The following is a 14,102-nucleotide window of genomic DNA, read 5'->3' as shown; positions in this document are numbered from 1 at the left end:
AAACTAAGATAATTGATCAGAACAAATCTTGTTCTAACAACAATTTGTCTCTTCAACCTCAAGAATTCACAAGTGACCTTAAGGGTCTGTTTGGTTCAAACGAATGGGAGGGGAGGGGAGGGATTTTAATGGAGGGAAGGGAAGGGGAGAGGAGGGGAGGGATTTTTTGTAATTATATATATGTTTGGTTCAAACGAGGGGAGGGGAGGGGAGGGATTTCGTTTAAAAATATGTTTGGTTCACGAGAGGAGGGGAGGGATTGTAATAATAATTTACAATTTTATCCATACTAATGTTATATAAGTGATATGATATTCAATTGTAAAAATTTCATAAATATTTTTTGGAAATAATATTTGTATAACTGAGTGATTAAAAAGTGATAACTTATCGCATAATATTAAAAAAATTGAGTACACTTGATTCGTATTATAACTCTCGACACAAAATAAACTATGCGTTGATAACAACTATTGAATACATACAATAAATTATAATAAAAAACAAAAAATTATAGTAGTTATAATTTTTATTAAATAAAAAAAAAATGAAGGTGGAGAATAATTATAATAAGTTGATGGAAGCAATAGAGAAAAAATCACAAAAAGAAAAGTAAAAACATAAAAGAAAATAATATTTTTAAAATAATAAAATAAAATTGAGGATATTTTAGTAAATATATTAATTTAATTAATATTAAAACTCAGATCCCCTCCCCTCCGAATCCCCCCGATTCGGGGGAACGCAAAAAGTGTCATTTGGAGGGATTTTGCTCCCCTCCCCTCCTCTCCCCTCCTAAAAATTGAACCAAATACATTTCACTTTAAATATCCCCTCCCCTCCCCTCCCCTCCCCTCCCCTCGCTCTACCTCGAACCAAACACACCCTAAATCTCTAGAAATTTTCAATAAAGCATTAGTGGGAGAAGATATTCCCTAGAAAACTAAAAACCCACAATTTCTAAAACCCAGAAATTCTTCTTTTGTGTACAACTATGATCAACATCAATGGTGATGAAGGTTGTTGGTCCGGTGGTGGGAGGATGCGATGGGTATGGTAGTGGTCGGAAATGAGATGGGTATGGTGGTGGTCCGGTGATGAAGGTTAGTGGTGATGGACTGTTTGGATTTGAAATTGAATTTGGGGCTTCAGGGTTCATGATGTTGAAACTGAATTTGGGGTTTTATTGAGATGAAGATGAACACACGTACGAATTAATTCATTTGATTTTCCGCAAATCTTCTGCTTGGTTATGTAAACCCAGATTTTCCAAAACTGATTTGGGCTGAGGGTTTGAACTGCCTTTAATACAAAACTCTAATTTTCCAGATTTTTCAAAAGGATTGTTGTTTCATCTTCATCAAAATTTCCAGTTTTTTTACCAAATTTTAAGAAAATTGACATAGAGAATAAATATGAGAAAAGAAGAGACAAAGAAATGGCGACGATGATGACGAAGAGGCTGTTTTCATTCTTTGATGATGGGTCACTATTGAAGTCTTGTGGTTGAAGAGGTTGTCTTCATTCTTGAAGAAGAAGACGATGCTTCAAGAAGACGATGATGACGTAGATTTGTTATCTTCAGCAAAATATAAGTATTAATTAGTCATTAAAATATTTTTTATTAGAAATAACAATAACAAAATATAATATGCTTTAATGTGATATTAAGAAAATATAATATGCTTTAATGTGATATTAAGAAAATATAATATGCTTTAATATGATATTAAGATAGAATGATAGTTGGGAGAAATTGCAATTATTAGTGATAATAATTAAGATATTGTTTAGCATAAATATAAATTAAAAAAATTAAATAATACGTGGAATTTAGTAATAGACATGTAGGATGCCACATAAGTAAAAGTTAGACGCCGTTTAGAAAAAATGGACGGAAATGACTAACGTGGACCTTTTTGAATAATTAAAGGACCACTTTGAAACTTTTTAAAGATAAGGGATCAGAATGTACCCCGAGGTATACTTAAGGGACCAAAAAGGGTATTTAGTCATTATTTACTCTTTAATAAGAGTGTTGAACTCTAGATCATAAGATAAGTTTTCTTAAAACTTCTTTAGGACAAATATAATTTATTTTTTATAAAACGTAGAGTTCTTTTAATACTTCTGTTTGTTTTTTATTTTATTTTCTCACACTTAAATAAATAATTCGAGCTAAAAATTGAAAATAATAATCATTTTCTTTTATTAAAAATTTGGTTGTTTACCAATGTTCTAACTTTAGGCTTCTTTTAAATCAAAAGGCTAATTCAACACCTTTGTGTGGTGGTTCATGTTTTGGGAGTAGGCCAGATTGGTTCTCTCAGAGGAAAGTTTAGTACATTTTGTTGTCACCTCCACTTAAAATTTACACCTCCTAGTGTTTTTTTTATATTATTTTTGCAGATTAAAAAACCATTTCATTATTTAATTTATAATTTTTTATATTTTGAGTTTTCTCAAAAGTTGTGAATTTTACCAGTAAGCTACCGAAATTTTACAAGTGTACATTTTTACAAATTATATATTAGATTTTTCATCTTTCATCGAAACCATGTATTTTTATCAACTTTTTAAAAATATCTGATACGAAACCAAGTTTCTCATTCATTTTTATCCAATATTTTAAAATATTCGGTAAAAATTCATGTTTTTATGCATTTTTATCAAATATTTTAAAAACCGATAAAAATGTATGCATTTTTTATTTCTGATGTTAATTCAGTATTTTTATTTGGTTTTATTTCCATTTCACTACTATTTCTATTTTTTGTTTTATTTAATTAATACACCAGATAATTGATCAAGTTAATCAAGCAAATAATTAGAGTTATCTGATCACTAGTGATGTCCTCTAATGATGGTGTTCAAGTTGAAGGTATTTCAAGCCGCATCCACAAGAAGGCCTAAGTGAAGTGCTTATATGATTGTTACATCCTGCAAAAGAACTTGAAGTTTTAGAGTGTGAAAGAGATAAAGAGTGAAAGCTCGTCTAATTGTGCTTGTCTATGATTAGTCTTTTGAAAAAACACAAGAATTTTTTTGGAAGCATATCAAACACACACTGAAAACTGTTTTTAAAATCTCTATTTTAAAATAAAATCATCTAAAATGTTTTTGGAGCCTAGCCAGATGAATTGGAAACTATCATATTGATTAGGGCAAGTTTTTGAACCGTTTAATCGATTAGAACAAATGCTCTATTGACTAGATAAGGGAGTAACAAGTCTATAATCAATTATGATTGTATCTTAATGAATGGTAATGACTCTCTATCAAAACCTTTCAATTTGGAAAACAATAATCAATTATTGCATGTTCCTGATCGATTAGATAATTGATTAGGACATTCATTTTACCCATGGATTGTTTCCTTAAATGAACCATTCCTTATCCTATAAATAGAGGTATTCCCCTTCATTTCTAATCACCCATAAAAGGTGAGATATTTAACCTTCCTTTCTCCTGATCTCTCTCTAAGTTATTTCTCTCTGTCTCACAGAATTTTATTCACAACGCTTTGAGAAGTGTTCTTGATTTTTGCGAGGAAGTTGCTCATGAAAGGGCGTTATTGTAAATTCCTCAAGAGTTCTTTTTACTATTTAGTGAACTATTCTTCCTTAGAAAGTAATTGTTTAGGTTTGGAGATAAACCCGTTAAAAGCTCTTTTTGGTGGATTAGTGTAAGTATCTGTTTGGTTTGCGAGCTCCGCCACTAGAAGAAAAGCTCTCCTTCTAGGTTCGTTAAGAATAACCGATGAAAAATTTTCACATCAGTTCTTGAGCTCAACCATGTACAAAATCTCAGTCGACTCGAGATCAACCTGATATAAAATCTTGGTTCAGTTCGTGGTTATCCTAGTATAAAACCTCAGTTCAGTTTGGAGGATAGCCAAATCAAAACTCTAACTTGGTTCGAAATAATTCCGTACAAAATCATAGTTTGGCTAGAGACTAACCGCTCAAACATATGTTTTCTATTTAGCGTGAAGACTAGTCGCTTCATCCCCTTGTTCGTTTTTTAGTTAGAATTTAACATAAAATTTATTTTCCTTGTATAAGGGAGTTTGTGGGTTTGACCTTTTAAAAGCTCTCAAAGACTTTTTGGATACTTTCAAGATCAATTCTTGGGAAGAGTAGTATATCACTTAATTAAGACCAAACCTCTATAATTCCTTGGTGTTATTCCTCTTCCCTTAACTTTTTTACTTTCCGTATATTTTTTTCGTTGCTTAGCCAAACATTTTTTTATTAAATTTTTACTTTCCTCATATTTTCCTTCCGATGCTTATCCAGAAAAAAATTATTAAATTTTTTCTTACTCTGATTCAGAACATAATTTTGTTTTAAACTATCATTTTTTATACCTCCACAATTCATCTCCCTCGTTTTTATGAAGTCACATGTTTAACATAAACCTCGTGGGTCATTCCCAAGATAGCCTGAACAAAATATGAAATAAAATTTAAACAATGTCACCCTGAAAAACGAGAAACATCTTGATGATCCTAAATGGAAATAAGGGAATGTTGATGAGAAGACTAAAAAAAAGTGTTGCCAACTAATGAGATTGTAGAGGTGAAAAAAAAAAAAACCTTATGTCCATTATCCATTATACCAACCACCTATTCTATTCCATCAAATAATTTTTTGTAATACTAAAAAAATCTTGTGTTAGATATTTTTAATATACTATGGGAAAACTACTAGTCTAGTTATGAAATATTTCATAGTATTACAAAAAATTATATGATGTAAAATAAATTATCTTTTTCAATTTTTTTTTTCACATTTGTTTTCAATCTACACAATCAATCAAAGCCAAACCAAATTGTTATTTCCCGCTTTGATTTGGTTTAGGCTTTATCGTAAAAATATGTAAATTGACCCGTGAATACTCCTAATATACTTACTTTTAATGCGGTGGAAGAAGAGATTGAATTTATATTGTCTAAGATAATGAATAGTTCTCCCGTCTAGGTTTCTTGTTGCAAGCTTGATATAATAGATCATTGTATAATTTATGTTTGTGTTCTCTTCACTATTTCTTTTTTTTTTAGAATTATTAAAGTTATTACAAAATTTGTAGAATAAATATTTTTACTTAAAATATTTGTTACTAATTTGATCTTGTATATTTGAACATACAAAATAGCCAAGATGACTCCATAAACTGCATCTATTACATAATATAACCAAGCTAATGTAACAAGAAACAAGCAATTAACTGACATTATAACCAACTAGTATTAAATAAATGTAACAAGTTACTCCTAAGTGTCTAAGTTGAATAAACTCTCTTAACCATAATAAATGAAAATCTGTTATTCAGTTATACAGTTAGGTATCTTGCCCCATTAGCTTTGGTTCCATGTATGTTACACACCTTAGTTTAGAGTGCATTTCATTTTTTGTATATATACCACAATGTAATCACTCACCATGTATGAGAGATCTATTCCTTCCTCTACCTTTTATGCATTATATATTATTTCTTAATATGGTATCACCGCCTTCTACATAGATTCTCATCACCTTCTTCTTCTTCTTCTTCTTCTTCTTCTTCTTCTTCTTCTTCTTCTTCTTCTTTCTTTCTTTGCTCATTTCTTTTCTCCGATCCAATTTTCATGGTGCCTCTGCGTAATCATCCTCCATCTAATCACGATGTTGATTCCGTATATCACATCCACCCTAGTGAAGGTCTTAACACTATTATGATCACTCCACTCCTTACTATTTCTAACTACCCTTCATGGTCTCGTTTCATGCAACGCGCACTCAGAGCCAAGAACAAACTCTCTTTCATTGATGGTTCGATTGCAATTCTTGATTCCACTGATCTGAATCGTGCAGCATGGGAACACTGCAACTATCTTATCCATTCTTGGATCCTCAATTCTGTTTCTGAGCCAATTGCACAAACTATTGTGTGCTTGGAGAATTCTCTCGAAGTTTGGCTTGATCTCAAAGAAAGATTCGCAAAAGATGATAGAATTCGTGTTGCAAATCTTCGTTCGGAGCTCAACAACAAGAAACAAGGTGAAAAATATGTTCTTGATTACTATATTTCCATGAGTGGTTTGTGGGAGGAATTAAATTCGCATCGTCCGTTACCTGCTTGCACTTGTACTCAGCAGTGCATATGTGAAGCTATGCGCTCTGCTCGACTCTTTCGCATTGAGGATCAAATTATTAAGTTTCTTATAGGTTTAAATGACACCTTTTCGTTATTAAATATCAAGTTCTTCTTATGGAACCCTTACCATCTATAAATCACATTTACTCCATGGTTATTCAAGAAGAGAGCAATCACATTGCTTTACTCCCCAAACCTGAAACTAGTGCATATCTTGATGAGTCTAATGCACTGGTTAATGCATTTGATTCACAAAAAATTCAAGATCATAACAAGAATTCCACTACTCCTGGCTACAAGAAAAAGCTTCATGTGTGCACTCATTGTAATCATACTGGCCATACTGTGGAAGTCTGCTACAGAAATCACGGGTTTCCTCCTCATTTTGGCAAGAAGAATGTGTCTGCTAACTCATTCAATTCTTCTGGTGCAGAAGATCAGTTACAATCTATCACTGATGGTGCTGGTTGCTCAACTGCTCAGGCTAGTATTACTCAAGAACAACTTTCTCGGTTTATTAGCTTTCTTCAACATTCGAATTTGGTATCTCATGATACCCCTCCTAATCATGCATTTAGTTCCAACCAAATTTTCATTCATACTGATTTTAAACCACATAACACTTCAGGTATATCTTTAATTTCAAACTTGATTTACTCGAGCCACTCTTATTCCAACTTTTGGCTCCTTGATTCTGGAGCAAATGATCATGTCTTCTCTTCTTTACATCTTTTTCAGTCTTACTTTATTGTTAGCTTACCAAATGGCTCCTCTGTGAGATCTAAACATGCTGGCACAATTGTTTTCTCACCTCAACTTTACCTTACAAATGTTTTATACATTCCTGAATTCTCTTTGAATTTTATTTCTGTTTCAAAAATGTGCAAAACCCTTAATTGTACCTTACAATTCTTTTACCATAAATGTATTGTGCAGGACCTGAAATCATAAAGGATGATTGGTTTGGCTAATGAAATAGATGGTTTGTATAAACTCTTGCATGATGGTAACCTCTACTCAAACACACCAGCCACCACTTTTATACCTTCAACCAGTTCTCAGATTAGCATCAGTAAAGTTATTACCATACCTTCACAAGCCCTTTGGCAGTTTAGACTAGGTTACTTGTCTCATGACCGCATATGTAAAATGTCCAAATTGTATCCCAATATTACTCTTGATAATAAAGTTGTGTGTGATTTATGTCACTTTGCTAGACAAAGAAAGTCACCTCATCAAAATAGCACCTATAGAGTTAACATTCCTTTTGAGTTAATTCATTTTGACATATGGGGACCTTTAGCTATTACATCCATACATGGTCACAGATACTTTCTCACTGTCCTCGATGATTTCAATAGATAGAAGTGGATTATCCTTCTAAAATCTAAGGCTGAGGTTTCACACCATGTCCATCATTTCATTGCTTTAGTTGAAAACCGGTTCAAAACTCGCCCTAAATTTATCAGGACTGATAATGGCCCCGAGATCCTAATGCCAAAATTTTACATCACAAAGGGAATTATCCACCAACGATCCTGTGTTGAGTCTTCCCAACAAAATGGGAGAGTTGAACAAAAACATCAACATCTCCTTAACATTGGTAGAGCCTTATTGTTCCAATTCAAACTTCCCAAGACTTTTTGGTCCTATGTTGTATCCTATGCTACTTACATCATCAATAGAACTGTCACACCTATTTTAAACCACCAATATCCTTACCAAATATTACACCAAACCCTTCTAGAAATTACTCAAATAAACGTGTTTGGCTCTCTCTGTTATTCCTCCAAACTTCTAAATCATCGAACCAAACTTTCTTGCAGAGCAAGAAAATCCTTATTCCTAGGCTATCAACTTGGCTTCAAAGGTTATGTTCTATTGGATCTTAACACCAATGATATTTTCATTTCCAGAAATGTTACCTTCCATGAACACATCTTGCCAAATCACACTGCTTCTACTAAATCCTTTCACAACTAGGAATATTTTACTGTCAATTCTCCTTCTATACAAGACCCTAATCCTGCCTCTTTCCATAATGATGACACTCCCCCATCTTCCCATAGTGATGACACTTACTCTTCTCCCAGTCCTACTGACCAATCTACATCTTTCATTTCTGAGAGTTCTCCTCATACTGTCCCTACTCCTCCACGTGATATCACTCATACAGATCCACCTCCCAGAGTTTCCTCTCGAATTTGACAACCACCATCCATATGCAAGATTACGTTTGTGCCTCCTTTCATGATGCTTCTCACCAATCATGCACAAATACATCAGATGTAGATGCAGGTGTAGACTTTTCACTTTCATCAACCATCTTTTACTGAAGCGTTTTTCTCTTCCTGAATCTTTTCTAAACACGGTTAAGTGCTTGCACCTTAGAACCGGCGCTCTGATGCCAATTGAAGGATAGAAAAACACTTAGAAAGGGGGGGTTTGAATAAGTGTAGCTTTAAAAACTTGACAGATAAAAATAAATTGCACAGTTATTTTTATCCTGGTTCGTTGTTAACTAAACTACTCCAGTCCACCCCCGCAGAGATGATTTACCTCAACTGAGGATTTAATCCACTAATCGCACGGATTACAATGGTTCTCCACTTAGTCAGCAACTAAGTCTTCTAGAGTCTACTGATCACACACTGATCACTCAAGGAACAACTGCTTAGATACCCTCTAAGACTTTTCTAGAGTCTACTGATCCACACGATCACTCTAGTTACAACTTGCTTAGTTCACTCCTAAGACTTCCTAGAGTATTCTGATCCACACGATCACTCTAGTTCCTTACAACTTAATGTAATCAATTCTAAGAGTATTACAAATGCTTCTTGAAAGCGATAATCACAACTGTGACATTTCTCTTAATCGTTTAAGCTTAATCTCACTAATATATTACAAAAGCAATGTAGTGAGCTTTGATGAAGATGAAGATTCTGAGTTTAGATTTGAACAGAGTTTCAGCAAGTTTGATATGAGTTGTTTTGGTGCAGAATCGTTAACCTTGCTTCTCATCAGAACTTCATATTTATAGGCGTTGGAGAAGATGACCGTTGAATGCATTTAATGCTTTGCGTGTTCCGTACAGCATCGCATTTAATGTTATACGCTTTTGTCAACTACCTCGAGCCTTGTTCACGCTGTGTCTACTGACGTAGCCTTTAGTAGCTTTTAACGTTCCTTTTGTCAGTCAGCGTAGCCTGCCACTTGTACTTCCTTCTGATCTGATGTTTGTGAATACAACGTTTGAATATCATCAGAGTCAAACAGCTTGGTGCATAGCATCTTCTGATCTTCTGACCTTGAAGTGCTTCTGAGCGTGATACCATCAGAACTTCAGTGCTTCTGTTCTCTTGTTCTTCTGATGCTTCCATAGACCCATGTTCTGATTCTGCTTCGACCATCTTCTGATGTCTTGCCAGACCATGTTCTGATGTTGCATGCTGAACCTTTTAAGACAAAGCTTCTGAGCACTGAATTATGCGTACTCTTTATATATTTCCTGAAAAGGAAATTGCATTGGATTAGAGTACCATATAATCTTAAGCAAAATTCATATTATTGTTATCATCAAAACTAAGATAATTGATCAGAACAATTCTTGTTCTAACAATCTCCCCCTTTTTGATGATGACAAAAACATATATAAATGATATGAATTTGCGATCAGAAAGAGTAGACGGCAAAAGACAAATTACACAGCTATAACATAAGCATATGAATATGTCTCCCCCTGAGATTAACAATCTCCCCCTGAGATAAATAATCTCCCCCTGAAATAAATACTCGAAGAACTTTAATAAAAGACTTCCCTGATTATTTCGGTAGAGACGATCATATAAGCTTCTGTCTTCAGAGAATTCATAGCTTCTGACTTCTGCTTCCATAGGACAGCTTCAGAACTAGAATTTCTTTAGATCCCTAGAACACTCACAGCTTCTGATTCCTGCTTCCATCTAGGACAGCTTCAGAACTTGAATTTCTTTGATCTTCTGAACATTCACAGCTTCTGATTTCTGCTTCCATCTAGGACAGCTTCAGAACTTGAATTTCTTTGATCTTCTGAACATTCACAGCTTCTGATTTCTGCTTCCATTTAGGACAGCTTCAGAACTTGAGTTTTCTGGATCTTTAGAACATTCGCAGCTTCTGATTTCTGCTTCCCTCGGATAGCTTCAGAGCTTGAATTTCTACCAACATCACTTCATGCTAGATTTGTATCAGAACATTGTTGAATGTACCAGAGCATCATCCACTACAAGAAAAGGGCTGTATAGCCACGTAAAATAGTGACGTGAAAATCACGTGAATAATAAAAGCTAGTTGCGACGTGAATATCACGTCACTACTAATTTTAATATTAAAATATCAAGCATAACATAAATATTGGGTCTGTCAGAAATTGCTTTTTTAAAAAGATAGTTGTGACGTGAAAATCACGTCGCAACAATAAAATTAAAAGAAAAAATTAAATAGGTCTGACCTGTACAGTCTTTATTGCAGTGAGAGAATTTAATTATTACCATTGGGCAGTAGTGACGTGTATTTCACGTCGCTAAAAGGCACGTATTACCACGCAAGTCAATCACAGTTGGCATGTGCAGTGAGAGAATATGATATTATACAGTTGGGTAGGTTGCGACGTGAATTTCACGTGGGAATGTTGCGAAGTGAATTTCACGTCGCTAAAGGTGTTATAGGTACACGCTTGACCCTTCTCTCCTCCAGACCCTTACGTTACCAAATTTTGCAGAAACCCATTTTCTGGTTTCTCTTCCAAACACCCATTTTCTGGTTTCTCTTCCAAACACCCATTTTTGTTCAAAGCCATCTTCAAACTTGTTCATTTTCATACCCACTTTCAAACTTGTTCTTTTGAATCATAAGGTAAATTGCATCTGTATTTATTTAGAACTCTGATTTATAGTCATCTATATTTATATAATGTTAATTTTTGTTTTTTTTTTTTTGGGATTTTGAAGGGAGGAGAAGGAGAAGGAGAAGAAGAAGAAGGAGTAGATTAGAGAAAAGGTATGTTTTTTTCGAAATTTTTTTATTTGATTTTTGTTTAGATTTTTTTATTTGATTTTTGTCTAAAAAATATTTATTATATGTATATATATATATATATATATATATATATATTATATAACTTAAAAATGATTATGTATGTTTATTTTATATGGTTATATATATTAGTTTGAAGTGTTATTTTGTTCTAAAAAAATAATATAATAGTAGGATAGTGTGAAGTAGTATTTTGTTTAAAAAATATTTATTATATATTTATTTTATATGGTTATATATATTTCTGTGAAGTAGTATTTTATATGGTTATATATACATATTTGTGTGAAGTATATGTTTAAAGAAAATAATATTGTAGTATGTTGTATTTTTTATTGTATTTTGTTTTAAAAAAAGTATGATAATAACTTTCATAGAAGTCACATGATACAATTTCAAATGTATTAATTATGAGTTAATAAGATTTATGAATAGAGAAATTTGCAATATAGAGTAAGTATTGTGAGTTTTAGTGTATTAATTGGGAATGAGTATATTTTATTAATAGGGACCGTTATAAATATTATACTATAGTGTAATAATATCATAACACTTAAAAAAAGAAAAAATAATCGGACTAAATAGTCATGAATAACTTTAAATCTTAATTAATAATTAAAGAAGGTGTAATAAATATTTTATTTAATAAAATTGATTTATATAACTACTTTTAAAAGAATAAATATGAAATATAATTTATAAATATCACATTAATTTTTTTTAATTAAAGTGTAATTTTTCGTATTATAATATTATATAATAATTAATTGAAAAATTTGCTTTAATTGGAATATTATGTATAGTCTATGCAAATTAAACAATTTTTATTAAAATGTAACCTTTAGAAAAGTTACCTTTAGAAAAGTTAAATTTTTTTGAGATAATAAAGTTAAAAACTAATAAACTCCACTATCTCTTATACCGTTGTGGAAATATTGTGTAATCAAACATTCAGTTCATTAATAAACAACTATATATAATTTAATAGGCACAATTATTTTAAAAGGAAAATAAATAATAGTAATCGCATGTTCATTTGTTATGAAAAGTGGGAGGAAATTAGTTTTTAGTAAGAATCAATCACTATTGCTCATTTAATAATCATTAAAATAAAATTAAAGGTTAATTTGATCATTCCTTTTATGTGTTACAATTAATTAATGCTTTATTTAGTATATAAGATTCAATAGTTTTTATTTTTAATCATTTGGTTGTTTAGATTCCTTTTACCGTTATAATATTTTTACCAATCTTTGAGATAAAAAACATTTATATATGAGTGTGTTAATACAAAATCGTTGTTATCAATTCAATTAAATATATCTTATTAATTAATATTTATTTGTACATGAAAAAATGTGTGTTATTAATTGATATTTATAAAACTAAATGATTACATAAATAGTTATATGGAAAAGTATATGTCACTTATAAATTGATTATTAATATTTAAAAATATTTAAAAATATTAATTCGTAAATATTAAAGAATAAAATGAATTATTTATTGTTGATAAAAGGAATGATTTACGTACCATTTATTTGTCATTAATAATATAATAAAGTATATAAGAAAAATATTATTTATATATGGAAAAAATGTATTGTTAATATAATTTTACTTTCTCAATTTTAATATTAGATTTATAATTTTACTTTCTTAATTTTAATATTAGATTTATATTTAGTTTATTGAATTAATTTATAAATTTTATTAATTAATTTTAATATATTTAGTTTATTAATTTGATTATATATATATATATATATATATATATATATATATATATATATATATATATATATATATATATATATAATATTTGGTTTTTAAAAAAAAAAAATTAGTGACGTGATTTCCATGTCACTAGGTAGTGACATGTAAATCACGTCGCAACTTCACAAACATAAATGCGCTTTTATAAGTCTCTAGGCAAATTTAGTGACGTGATTTGCATGCCATTAGGTAGTGACATGGAAATCACGTCACTAATAAAGATGCTTTTACTGACTCATTACTGCTGCGCCTGCTCTGAATTGAAAAGCATTAAACTCTGGTCCAAATGTTGCGACGTGATTTTCACTTCACTAATTAGTGAAGTGAAAATCACGTCACTAAAAGTTGCCACCTTGTCTCCTGCGACGTAAATGACCACGTCGCAAATAATGATTTGTGAAGTGTTTTTTCTGTTTGTGGCGTGATAATCACGTCACTACTGAGCTCTTTTTTTGTAGTGATCAGAGCATCTCTACATCCTGAAATGTTACAGAACAAAAACTAAACGACAAAAGTCAGCATGAACGAGTTAGAACATAGAATATATGTTTGAACACATTATATGTATCAGAGCCATAACATTATATGTATCAGAGCAAAATAGAATTTTGTCAAAACAAATAGACAAATATGGATCAAATTCTATTATCAGTGCTTCTGATTCATTTTTCTTTCTTGCTTCTGATTTCTGAAGCTTGACAGCACTCAGCTTGCTTCAGTTTCCATGGTTTTGCTTCTTGTGTTTGCTTTGAAGATTCTTTTCACTTCTTTATACCTGCAAAACACTTAAACCATATAGAACTTGCAGTTCTTGTTAGTAAATGTGTGGGAGCTTTACCCAGCAACTGATAGATTAATCAAATCATTTATCATTTATCTTCTCCCCCTTTTTGTCATAACAGTCAAAAAGAATATTTCAAAAGATTCAGATGTATAAAACGACAAATAAAAACACTGGAATGTAAAACAAAGAAACTTTTCATTGATAATCAAAAGATATTACAAACGGTTCCTATGTTTAACAAGATGAGAAACATTCCTAGCAAATACATAAAAAGTCATCCCAAGAAGAAATGACTACAAAAATTAAAAACAGCACCCTAGCAGGACAC

Source organism: Vicia villosa, unplaced genomic scaffold (assembly GCF_029867415.1).
Source record: "Vicia villosa cultivar HV-30 ecotype Madison, WI unplaced genomic scaffold, Vvil1.0 ctg.002549F_1_1, whole genome shotgun sequence".
NCBI lineage: Eukaryota > Viridiplantae > Streptophyta > Magnoliopsida > Fabales > Fabaceae > Vicia > Vicia villosa.
This window is presented reverse-complemented; position numbering follows the sequence as displayed.